The sequence below is a fragment of the Atractosteus spatula genome, chromosome 5, assembly GCF_055471065.1.
Source record: "Atractosteus spatula isolate fAtrSpa1 chromosome 5, fAtrSpa1.hap1, whole genome shotgun sequence".
NCBI classification, from domain to species: domain Eukaryota; kingdom Metazoa; phylum Chordata; class Actinopteri; order Semionotiformes; family Lepisosteidae; genus Atractosteus; species Atractosteus spatula.
Window position 1 is genome coordinate 41,213,485 of NC_142710.1, and position 12,619 is coordinate 41,226,103.

Genomic DNA, 12,619 nt, shown 5'->3' on the forward strand with positions numbered 1-12,619 from the left:
CGCCGTGCGTACCTGTGCTGCATGCAAACGAAATGCCAAATCCCGTCCTCCCATACGTTCGTGATCGTCTCTCCGTGCTGCAGGTCTTTCCAGGTTTTGTCACCCAGCAAAGGCTTCTGAATGCATGAAGTGGGGTGCGGTGGTCTACTCTGGGGTGCCTGGGCATGAAGGGCACTACATAAGATTGCATTTGTGTTGTGTAGCTGCTGAGGTGGCGTGTGGACATTTACTCCACCTGCCCTTCCTGTTCTGCTCTGCATCTACCGCACTGACTGTTCCAGCGCCTGTCCGCTCGTGTTGGATCTCTGCAGCAGTGGGGGAGCAGTGGTCAGGGTTCTGAACTCGTTATAGGTGAGACACTGAGGCTGCACCCCTGAGCAAGGCAATTCATTTTAATTATTCCATGAAACTAACCAGCTGCATAAATGGGTGCAAATGTATCTTGCTTTGGGGAAAAAAAAAGCATCAGGCAAATAAATTAGTAATCATCTCTGTTCTTGCTCCTGACCTTCAGAAGTTTTTTTTTCCGTGCAAGGTAGGCTTGGTGTAATCTCTTTTGTATTCATTGTTCCTTCTGCTACTTTAGTTATAATAAAAATTAATGCAGATTTCCATTCACAGTCTCAATCCTGTTTACTTGTGACTTTCAAGATAGTCTGGAGCTCATGATCAGACCTTTCCAGCGCCCTCCCAACCCACAGTACTGCATTAATCTGTTAGGTGTCGTTACTCATGAATTCTGCAGAAACCTTTAATACCCTTTCTTGTACTCCTCATTCTTACATTGTTTCTAAGCTCCAGTCTTGTCGGCGCCCGGTTAACTGAAGCTTAAAGCAATTGCTCATCACTTGGTAACAACTCAATGCACGGCCTGGTAATGCCAAAGCTGACATTTCTGAAAGCTGTCAGCCGTCAAGCATGCCTCCTGTGCCTAATTCCTGACACGTATTTAAAGCTCCTGCACTGGCAAAAAGGTTTTTGGGTAAAAGACAAAGAAAGGGACCACAAGTCATCGGCCACCAAGCCCAATATTTTTAGAGAATAACTCCCCACCTCCTCCATTACCTGTCTTGTGCTTGGTTGTTTTCTTACAATCATTAAAAGATTTGCTGCTTCATTGCTTTCATACCATGTTAGCAAATACTCCCATGATGTATATTTCGGTAACAGCTGGATGTTCTTAAGGATTTATAGTGATGTCATGAACTGCTGCAAGTTTGCATGGTGGTTCGGTAAATGCTACAAAATGATCCGTTTCATGGAAATGAGCCGTTTCATATTGCATTTGAAGTAGTTTGAGAGAGTTTTCGGGTCTCTGTGATGTTTCTCCCTTAAATCGGATATTGTGTTCCCGTGTCGGGGACTTCGTGCCCCCTCCTGTCGTGACTTCGGTCAGCGCTGCGTGGTGGTGGAATGTGAGGACTGTGCGCTAGCTCGCAGTGCAGCTTCACTCTGAGGCCATGGCGTGCACTACAAATTGGCAAATAGTCATTTGGTGGACAAACTGATGGATCAACATTGCACTTTAGGGGAGTGATTCTGGTGTCTATTCCACAGTATAGTCTGCTCCAGAATTGGATACACAAGGGTGAAAACCTTTTCTCTAACTCTGGGTTGTCAAATTAATTTGGCTATGACAGGCCAAGTTGCCCACCCATACATGTATATGGAACCAAAATACTAGACGCATGCATCATAGTATTTGTAGTGTTTTATAACAGAATACATCCCTTTAAAATGCTTTTCACAGCTATTGCTCTTCATTAGATGTCAGTTTATCAAAACCTACACTTTACCCTCTGAGTATGGGATTTTTGTTAGTATTCTTAACTGTAGTTTTCCAATACCAGAGCTTTGATTATTGACATCTCATTAAATATCTGTCAAAAAAGAGTCTGCAGCTACTGTATATGCAACCACCCCTTGCTATACGAACGCTTGATTTTTGTGATTTCACACGTCAATGAACTGTTATTTAAGCTGCAACTGTCATTTGCCAAAGACAAGGACACACCCCTGTCAGTCTAGATCTGTGACATCAACAGGAGACACTGCGATCGGTTGGAGGTGGAGAACCAAAGGGAGTGCTGTGTGAGACTCGGGTGCCTGTTTATGTTGGAAAGAAGCAAACCTTTGGAAACTTTGCCCCTGAATTTAATTCTTCCGTGTTTAGAAAGGACCGCCCAATTTTAGTTCTCAGAGAATGTGCCTACTTCTGATATCTTAAGCTCGCTTTGGCCTGGCTCCTCAGCGCCTAGAGAACAGGAGAATACAGCTATTTGGTTGCCTTGTCCACCATGGTGGAGGATATATGGCTGGGGTTTGTGAGCAGCAACTTGTTTCCTTTCCTGTCTCGCCCCAGCTGGCCTCTGAGACCATCGTGATGCCAAGGGCTTAGGCCTTGGCGACTGACGTCACCTGTTGGTGGATGGATGCAGAAGATGCATTTTACAGCCCCTCCATCTGACATTTGGCTCTGCAAACCGCATAGCTCTCTAAGCAGGTGGCCTGAGAGAGCCATCTGTGTGCCCTCATTTACAGTCTGTATGGGCTAAATGCTACAGACATTAAATGCTAACAAATGTTAAATGGCCATTCCATCATCCATATTGGTAGAGTTAGTAGCCCACCGTACACTGTTATAAAATCTCAAATGTTATTAGATTAAAGCATTTATGTCATTTATGAAGGCCAGCGTGGTTTGTGGCAACTGTACATATGTGACTGCAGTACCCTGTTTTCACTGAATTATTCTCCCAAAAAGCACTCAATTATCCAATTACCTCACTATTCGTAGACATTCAAATTTTCAGCTGCCTGGAGGCTCAACTAATGACCAGGCCTCAACACCCTACATTTACAGCAGTTCAGATGTGAAATTCTCATAAGAAAGAGCTCTGGTATTTTGACATGGGGTCATACAGCTGAGAGAAGAAATTAATTGGAAAGTAGGGTATTACACCATGGCCATATGTTGTAGATTAACTTTTTGTACAATTATGAGGATGATGTATGTGTTTAAGCTGATGTATATCCATGCCATTATCTCATTCTGGAATCCTGTATTTTGGCTGACTGTAAATTTAATATTCAGTGTGAATTTTGCGCCCTTATTTTTCTTATATTAATATTGCAAGACTTTGCAGTAGACTGACAAGTCCTTACTCTCGATGTAAAAAAATAAACGAAGCTGGCTGCAGCTGTCCTCTCTGACCACAGGAACAGTGCGTTTCCTTCACAGCCTAGCGGTGGGGGAAACAGTTGGCTCAGCTGAACTCGCCGACTACTGGAAGGACACACTGTCGTCAGCCTGCAGCGTCGAGTCTACAGAAACGCCAGCACAGCTCTCTGCTTTGCATACAGCTCCTGCTGGCCATGAACTCAGCTAAACAGAAGTGAACCAGTAACTCTTGAAAAGGTCTTTGATGTCGTTTGGAACTCTTCTCTGAGTTCTGTTTTTCTGGTGGGAAGAGAAAAGACGGCTTTGAAGTGAACATTTTAAATATAGTTTTGGACGGCATCTACGGCTGCTTTTGTTGCTGTGCCATTTATAGACTGCCTCTTGACTTTGTGCCCCATTTGTGCGCTGGAGCTTGGCTTGTGATGAAACCAAACGTCCTGCAGGTCATTGTGTATTCTTGAGCCTTCACGATGGCTCCCTGGCTATAAACTCCAGGCGATGTGAATGACGGCGATGTGGACCCGACAGATTGAACTGGTCTGTTGTCTGAAAACTGCTAGACTGGCAAGGGAATGGCTGGGCTTCATCATAACATGAGAGAATGAAAGTAGTAGGAAGAAAGCTTATTGCACATTCTAGTGTAAAGGTGCTTGCTGTCTGCGTCAGTTTATAAATTAAAAAAAAAAACAGATGGGATCATGTTTTGTGAATCTTTAATCAGACCACTAAGCCTAAAGGATTTGAATTGCCTGCCACACCTTGGGTCACAACCAGTGAGCAGCAAGGTCTGGCTGAGCCTTTGGGTCTCCCTATCCTTTTCACTGCTCTGCTTGTCTTCCTCTCTGACTTGTCTCTGGGTGAGGGCCTTTTGCCCAGAGAGATTTTTTCCCCACAAATAATCGAATCTAATCTTTGTTTTTTTCTGAAATTAAACTCGGCGTTACAGGCAACAGGAGGCCATTCAGCCTGTTCTGCTTGTTTGGTTGCTTGTAACTCAAGGATCTCATACAACTTGAATGCTCAGGCCATCAGGTTTAACAACACAGCTGGCTGGCTTTTTCCTCCATGACCTTTGCATCTTGTCGGACCTTAACTGGGCAGTTTGGTGTAGACGTGGCCAATCTGGGCTTTGCCTTAGACGTTAAACTCGGCAGCAGGACTTGGTGGGACCAGTGGCTCCTTGCATATTCCATCCTGCTCTTCTCATCCTCTGCTGCAGTGCAGGGAGGTCTCATGTTCGCATCTGGCACAGTTAAAGTCAAAAGCAGTCAGTGTGCATGCGCTTCAAAGTTATGTAAGACTTAAAAAGGCACAAGAGAGATTGCAAAGGAGAGGAGGCCTCGTTGTCTGCCCTGCCCCTTGTTGTGGGGAGTTCTTGTTTCGAGAGTATTGTCCTGTTGCTCTCTGCTGGTTCCGACAGTGTAGTAGTCTTTAACAAGATGGCTGAGCAGTTTCTGCAAGCTGGAGAAGTTCAATACTAAATTATCCTATACAAGTTTTCAAAAATCTAATATTTGTATTTAACATAAAAAATATCTAACAGTTGCTCTGTACGGGAGCACTAAAGAGATTATGTTCCTCTAAACTGGCAGTAACTACCTAGACAAGAACATGCACCATAATTTGAAGCAGGTTTCTCAAAATTCACTTTTAACGTTTATCCCCTGGGTAGGAATTCTGTGGTTTATTGCAGAGTAACATGGGTTTAGTAGCTTTTGTTTTAGCTTTCGTGTTCAAATATACAGACGCTGCTGCTGCTGCTTCTTTCCCAAAATCCTTTATTGACTAAAAAAACAAAAGGCCAATGAACCTTTCTCAGGAATTGTCAGCACAGGTTTTAAAAATCAAAAGATAAGTCTAGGGTTCAACAAAAGATCTCATGCAAACTGTACCAAAGTATATCATGGGTTGTAGCATATTTCCATCACAGTGCGCTGCCAGTGTTAATTATAAGTCCTCTCTGTGTAACCTCCTGAGGCACAGAAGATGCCTTCCTTTTATATAAGGAGGAACAGTACCTGTAGTGACACATTACCCTTTGGTTTGATCCCTGGACACTGAACCATCTGTGCAGAAGGGTTGGAAACAACATAATGCTAAAGGGGTCTAGGAAATAAAAAGGCGGTGATATCCTGCGTTTATAAATTAAAGCTCATGTCCTCCCCCCTTTATTGATAAATAACAAAAGATGATTGATAAAGAGTGTGTAATGGGTATGTAAAGTTTAGATTGTTAAGATTAAATAAGATGAGTGAGGAAATACTGGTAGATAGTTTAGAGATTTGACAGTATGGCTCTTGAAGGGGCTCAGAAAATATTTAAAAATGTGATCTTGTCATGTAAGAACTGGCACAGAAGCTGCCACACACTGTGCTTTCATTACCCTTTCATCTCTTGGGCTGAAGGGCTGGAAAGCAATATACAAACGCAAAGACATTATCATCAGAATTAATATTCATAGAGCTTAATATTTAATGTGTTTTTGGGATGCTTCTCCGTTACAATTTCACAGACGTCGGTCTTGTTTACAAGAATCGCAGAAAAGAGGGAAAGTGTCTGTCTGAAATATCGGGAGACTATTTTAAACCATGTCTCGCAGGATGGCTCACTCCACACCAGAACTGAGAAATTCACCAGTCTGAACCACTCCGAACAGGACTTGGCGTGCCAGGCGAAATATCCTCGTGTGCCAGCTCTAGCACACCTGTCAGTCACCATCTGATCCTTCCAATATTCAGGCAGCATATGGAAGACATTAGAGGATTTCATTTTCATTTTGAATAGTTATGAAGAATAGTTCTTCATAAGAAGAATAGTTAGAATAGTTAGTTTCGTGGCTCATCGCTTATATTTGTAGATATGAATAGTTTCCAAAAAGTTAAATATGGTAGCTGTCCACTTGCTGTGTGTTTAGCTAAATGCATATTGCGAATTTAATCACCGAATAACTGATTTTATTGTGGCATGTTCTAAAATAAAAAAAAGGCTTAACAAAATGAATGCTAACCACATTCTGGTGAGTAGCACTGTCTTTGCTTTCTTTGTTTTTTTCTGATTTCTGTGCCTGCTTGTTTGAGTCTGGTGGTTTGGCTTATTACATAAGAGAGCAGTTATTATAGTTGTTGTACGAGAGCATGTCCCATAGCACCATGTGCCACGTCCTGTGTAGGTCCAATCAGCGCAGCTGTAGTTTCTTACAGAGCACAGAGGGGTGTGATGATTTAGGCTTTCGCATTGGTATTCGTAGTATGTCGAACAAATCTTTCCTCTTTCTTCTCTCTTGAAGATCTAATGGCAATCTGCTAACAAAAATAAAAAAATAATGAATTCATAATGACTGGTGCCTCCACATCTGCCTTCCTTCAGTGTTGCAGAATTTTGGATTGTGCCGTTTTAAATATCTTATACAGTAAATATGCAATATTTGTGTCGTAAGAACTATATCTCGAGCAGCATCAGGAATGGTGCTGATGCCAGACTGATTTTTTCACTTCTGTGCTCTGAAGAGTCCTTGTATAAGCACCTTAGTAGAAACGATTTCTAAAGAATGTTTGGAGCCGGAGTGGTACCTCTCCATTCAGCTGACCTAGGAACACATCTGTTCACAGATGGTTTGAAACTGTGCTCCAGAACAGTTCTCAATGACATAGGCTTTGAAAATGAATGGGGAAACAATGAAATGTAGACCGTAGCATTTCACATAAAGTTTAGAATGCTTGTAAAATAAGCCAGTTGTGTTGTCTCGCCCGTATTGCTGGAGTAAGATTTATTTTCATTTAAAGCAGCGAGGGCCTTGCGAGGAATGGGCTTGGCTGGCTGCTCTGCTGCTGCTAGCTTACAGTATATTGAATATTTGCACTGAATGAGAAACAGGTGGTTGTGTGTTATGGAAAATTCCACTGTAAGTGACAGTCTCTGAAAGAGAGCAAGGGAGGGAGTGAAAGCTCAATTAACTCGGTCTTGCCTAATCTTGCCTGCTTGAGAAGCTATTGATTTTTCTTTCTTTAAAAACGGCAGCTGCCACAACCCTGCACACACAGGTGTTAACCATTTTGTGTCATATCATTAACCACACTGGCCACCAGTCTACAGTCGTATCGCCACCGTCTAGGTTGTGGTTCCTCTTTTCCTGAAGATGTATAGTTGAATAATGTAGAGACCTGTCTTGTTAATGTATCTTAATAGTTATGACCCGTGACGCAGAACTAACTTCGCTGTGACGCAGCCCCAAGCTCAGAAGGGACCCATGATAAGCACAGAGTGGTGCTGTGTGTTCCGTGGGCTTGACAGTCATGAAGAAGGCCAACATTATCACCAGTGTGCAGACGTGTGGAAAAAATGGACTGTGCTTAGAGGTCATTCATTCCTTTACAGGAAAAACGTATCAGAAAGCGCTGTAAACGGGAGCTGTGATGTTTAAGCCGCTGTCTGGCCACAACTTCAAACGCAAAACGCAACTCACGTTTTGCCGGACCAGTCCCTGTCTCCCCGGCTCACAGTGGTGGAGAGTAACTGGCCTCATTAGTCTGCACTCTTCCTTTATTTTCCACAGGGTCCGGTTCATATCTTGTCCTGTAATGATTAAATTAAAGCAGCCTGGCCTCTGAACCAGTGCTGTAGCTGCTGATAACTGCTCTTCTGCGCCCACAAGACTGTTTTCTTTTATCCCCCCTTACATTTACATTTACAGTATTTTGCAGAATCTGAACGGGCAGCAGGAGCCGGTTTGGGCTCTGAATCGAGCCTTTTTAGCAATGGAGGTGTCAAACCAGGCATCCACTTCAAAGGGTTAACGTGGGGAATTGTGTAGTTGCCCGTTTTATCTCAACGATTCAGTTTTTAAAATCATCTAATGTTACTTTCATACATATCAACACAATTGACATGACAGACATGAGTAGTCAGAGCTGTGTTACAAAAAAAGTCTTCCTTCATTTCTGATGGTTGTGACCACAGCAGAAAAGGAATTTATGTGTATTCATAGCTGTTGATTACAGCTTCAGAGTCAAAGAAACCCATGTGGTGGAAGACAAATCGCAAAATGAAAAGCTGTGGGCCTACTGACCCTGCCGTGCCTGATTAGGGAGGGAATGTGCACCAGGATTTCCAGTCCAGTGGTCCAGTGTGGTGAAAGGGAAGGCTGTGCTGTAGGAGATGCCTTCTTTTAGATAGGACCCAGCTCCTAGCATGAGGTCCTGACATGGAGTTCTTAACCTGGCTAGATTCCACGTTGGGCTTGCGAGATCTGGACTCTTAGATCCTTTAAAATGCAAGCCATTTGTTTTTATTTGTTTGGGGAAGGCTGTTGGGTTGCTATATCTACCCCTGAACAGTGTAACTTCACGAACCGTAAAAATTGCATAGACTTGCTATTGAATTGTTTCCTAGGTTCTGGGGGTTAACCCAGAATATAGGCACTTCATAGCCAAGTGTTAGTTCAGCCAGCAGGGACAGTCTTTCTGGATTTGACGTTTCTGACATCCAGCCCGACTCTGAATGGCTGACAGACTATTTGGAATTGAGGGCCATTGGGTGTTTTAGTTCATTCATAGGGCCAAAGTGCTGCTTGTTGTTGCTATTTTGAGATGATTGTGTCTGTGGCAGAATGGAAACGTGCTGGTCATAAGTTTGGTGTTACCAGTTTTTACTTAGTGGAAATTGAGTGCTATGCAGTCAGTATATAACCCAGGTAATACAGATGCAATTTTCTCCTACTTCGAGCCATTGTTTGTGATTCATTGGGAGTTTACTAGCATATTAGCTAGCATAGCTTTTTGGTATTTTGTGTAGATTAGTATCTGTGTTTCTTCTAGTTACAGTGCATTTCTTTCACAGCTTAGAGTAGAGCGGCTGGAATGTTTTTGCTGGTGCTAAATGTCATCCATCTCGCCCAGCGGTGCAATGAATGTATGTTTGAAAAGAACTAAATCATAACTCGGGCAGTGTTTGAATGTGAAAGCGCTGATAAGATTTTTAGTCCAAGCAAATGTTTGCAGGAACATTTTGGGTCTGTTTTTCTTGGTAGGCTGATGTATTTGAGGTCTGCTCTGTGCCGTCGATAAGCCTGTTTGCTTTGTAAGAAAGCCCAGTTCCTTCTCCCTGTTGCCAGGAATTGGGCACTAGATGTCTGGACTGTGAACTTCTAGAGATGCCAGCACAGAATGGGTGGCATTGGGTGGGCTGAGTGATAGCAGCCACGATGGCAAAAATCCTTGTGATGGACAGATTGTGCGTGCGTATGTGTGTGTAGCTGTTCTCTCCCAATATATAGTCTTCAGGGTACTTGCAAAAGGCTTTGATCTCCATTTCGGTTTTCAATTGTCAGACCACATTTATCTGAGCAACATCTTTGATAACTACATGAAACTGAACCCAAATGCCTGTTGGTCTGAAAGTTGAGGATCAGGAGACGAGAGCAGTCCACCTTGTTCAGTCCATTGACTGTAACCTGTTCCTTGATGTTCATCCGTTTTCTAGCCCCTACTTCCAATTCAGGGCTGCAAGGAAGCTGGAGCCTATCTCGGCAAGCAGCAGGCACAAGGTTTGGTCCATCCTGGACGGGACGCCAGTCCATCACAAGGCACACATGGATACACATGCACACTCGCACAAGGGCCAGTTTTCCCAGAAGGCAATGAATAATAATAATAATAATTGCTTACACTTATATAGTGCTTTTCTGGACACTCCACTCAAAGCGCTTTACAGGTAATGGGGACTCCCCTCCACCACCACCAATGTGCAGCCCCACCTGAATGATGCGACGGCAGCCATAGTGCGCCAGTACACTCACCGCACATCAGGTATCAGTGGGGAGGTGAGCAGAGTAATGAAGCCAATTTATAGATGGGGATTATTAGGAGGCCATGATTGGTAAGGGCCAATGGGAAATTTGGCCAGGACGCCGGGGTTACACCCCTACTCTTTTCAAGAAACGCCCTGGGATTTTTAATGACCGCAGAGAGTCAGGACCTTGGTTTTACGCCTGATCCGAAGGACGGCGCTTGTTTACAGTGTAGTGTCCCTGTCACTATACTGGGGCATTAGGACCCACATGGACCGCAGGGTGAGCGCCCCCTGCTGGCCCCACTAACACCTCTTCCAGTGGCAACCTTAGTTTTTCCCCAGGAGGTCTCCCATCCAGGTACTGACCAGGCTCACACCTGCTGAGCTTCAGTGGGCTGCCAGTTGTGAGTTGCAGGGTGACATGGCTGCTGGCATATGAATGAACATGGCATATGAATATGAATATGGCAATGAACACTTGGATACCCTGCTGTATCCAAGCAAATTGGCCTCTAGCACCTACTGAATAGGAGCCATAGCCATATAGAGGACCCACTAGAACCAGTGAAAACTGCAGTGAAGAGCAAAATGCTTCCACAATGTGGATATTTCAAGCTGTGTGTGTTTCTTGTGGATGATGAAGAGCAAAGCTAAATGCAGGACTGCGGTGAACATACAGAAGGGTACCTCAGTGAATATGCCTGCAAGAAGCTGTGCTTAGAATAACTAGGCTGTGGGTGGGTGTGTTGAGACATGACCGCGCAGGGTGCAATTAAGGGATTTTACAGACTTCTCTGATTTTACAGAAAGAATGCTGGACAAATTGTTCCCGTGCAGTCGGTCTAGCTGCCTCTCAGAAACTGTGCAGAAAGAGAGGTTCCTGTCCCTAGAATATTGACATTTTCTTCCTTGGTTACATGAAGGAGGCCGTTACCTGGGCGCTAGCATCGATTGCCAGAACAGTGTGGAGTCCACAGTGAGTGTACAGTCTCCAGTGGGGAGAAACAGGCAGCAGGGCTGGTATAGATCAACAGCCAGTCAACTGCATAGGAGAAACTGGTGTTCCCATGGTGCAGCCCAGACATTTACTGCACTATCCCATACCTCTTTTATGAAAAACAGTTTGAAATATCTTGGTGTATGAAACATGAATTTCTTAATTGAAGTCTTGTATTAACCTCAATCGCATCCACTTAATTCTGTGAGCAGTGATTATATATATATATGGGCATTTCAAAGTAATTATGAAGCTATTCATCAGAGTCAGAAGACACTAAATCTTGTAGTGTTGTATCATTCCAGATAACTCTTATTAAACTTGGGCCAGCTTTGGAATCCTATCCTGTTTTATTAGATTAAGTTATTAAATGAGCTTGATGGCCCGATGTCCCTGGATATAGATTACAGACTCCAGACAAAAGGTCCATGAAAGATTCCATTATAACAGTGAGGGCAGTAAGAAGGAGTGTGGGTTTAGTGTTACACTGGTTATACTTTTGTTGTGCTACAGCATTGTATTTACATAAAATATCCAGTTTCACAAATGTTTATCAGGAGAAATATATGAAATGGGTATATGAATACATGTTCTAATGTGCCAGTAAAGGTTTTGTCTGTCTTTCTTGGTTGTATTGTTATTGTATGATTGTTTTTTACTTTCTTTATCTAGAGCTCTGGACTGAAGCTGACCAACATCAGAGACATTCAGTGCAACTTCTCCCGCCTTTATAAATGCACCTTATGCAGAATAAACCTGGAGATTAAATCGGTAAGTTGACTGGCTGTTGCGGGCTTTTATCCTGTAGTTTCATGTCGTCCTTGAAATTGTGGCTGCTGGCGTTTTCTTCTGTAACGCAGCGACATGGAGAAGAGGGAGGGCCTGAGGCTTTTCGTCTCGTTCTGACAGATGTGGCCATGTTTCATCTGGAACAGGAAGGAAGTCTGTTTTGTCTTTTTTTTTTACCTGTTCACTTTGTGGTAACCCCTCTGCTTCCATGGAAACCAGCCCAAGCTGTGAGGCAGAGCGGAGACAGCCTAGTCACGCGTGTTCCCACTTGTACCAGGTAGTTCTGCACTTGCCCCCAGCTCTCATAGCCGAGCCACTGAATGGAGCTGGATGTGTAGTTGCAGCTTAGGTTGGGTTTGTCACGTGTGACTGTGGTTATGTTTCTTGAGTTAGTCCTGCAGTTGAAGTACAAATGCTCTTTGACTTATAGAAAGTGTAAGTTCACACTGACCTACATTTCACAATCTTAGGTTGGAGGTGTGGTGGCTGTGGTGTTCAGGCTGGCTGTGTGAATGCTTTTGTTTCTCACAGTGGTGTCCTGTTCGCAACCCATCCTCCCCTCCTCACACCCTTGCTGTGTATTAATTATACTTGATTCTTTAAACTGTTGATGACTGTAATTAACAGGGTCTGAGCTTTGGGAATGCTGATGAAATTCCTTTCCATGTGTTGTGCTTATAGGGTATGGGGTCCAAGTTAGTCACAGTCATAAAAGCTGCTAGTGTTATTTATACTCTGAGCAGATGATGTAGATGAACTTGCAGTTCGTTCCTCTGCAATTGAACAGATGGTCAGATCTCGCAGCTCAGGGTGTGGGAGATTGCAGCGAGGGTACAGTGACACAACTCTCTGTGCTCTGGTGTGTT

The 12,619-nt window shown here is 43.6% G+C and overlaps 1 long non-coding RNA gene across 1 annotated transcript in view; it reads left to right on the forward strand.

Moving 5' to 3' along the window:
* LOC148835092 (uncharacterized) overlaps positions 1 to 12,619 on the forward strand; it is a 52,497-nt gene that overhangs the window by 17,988 nt on the left and 21,890 nt on the right. Inside the window, exon 2 of the long non-coding RNA XR_016091098.1 lies at positions 11,637 to 11,735. This is a non-coding gene — a long non-coding RNA (uncharacterized LOC148835092). The remainder of the gene's footprint in view (positions 1 to 11,636; positions 11,736 to 12,619) is intronic.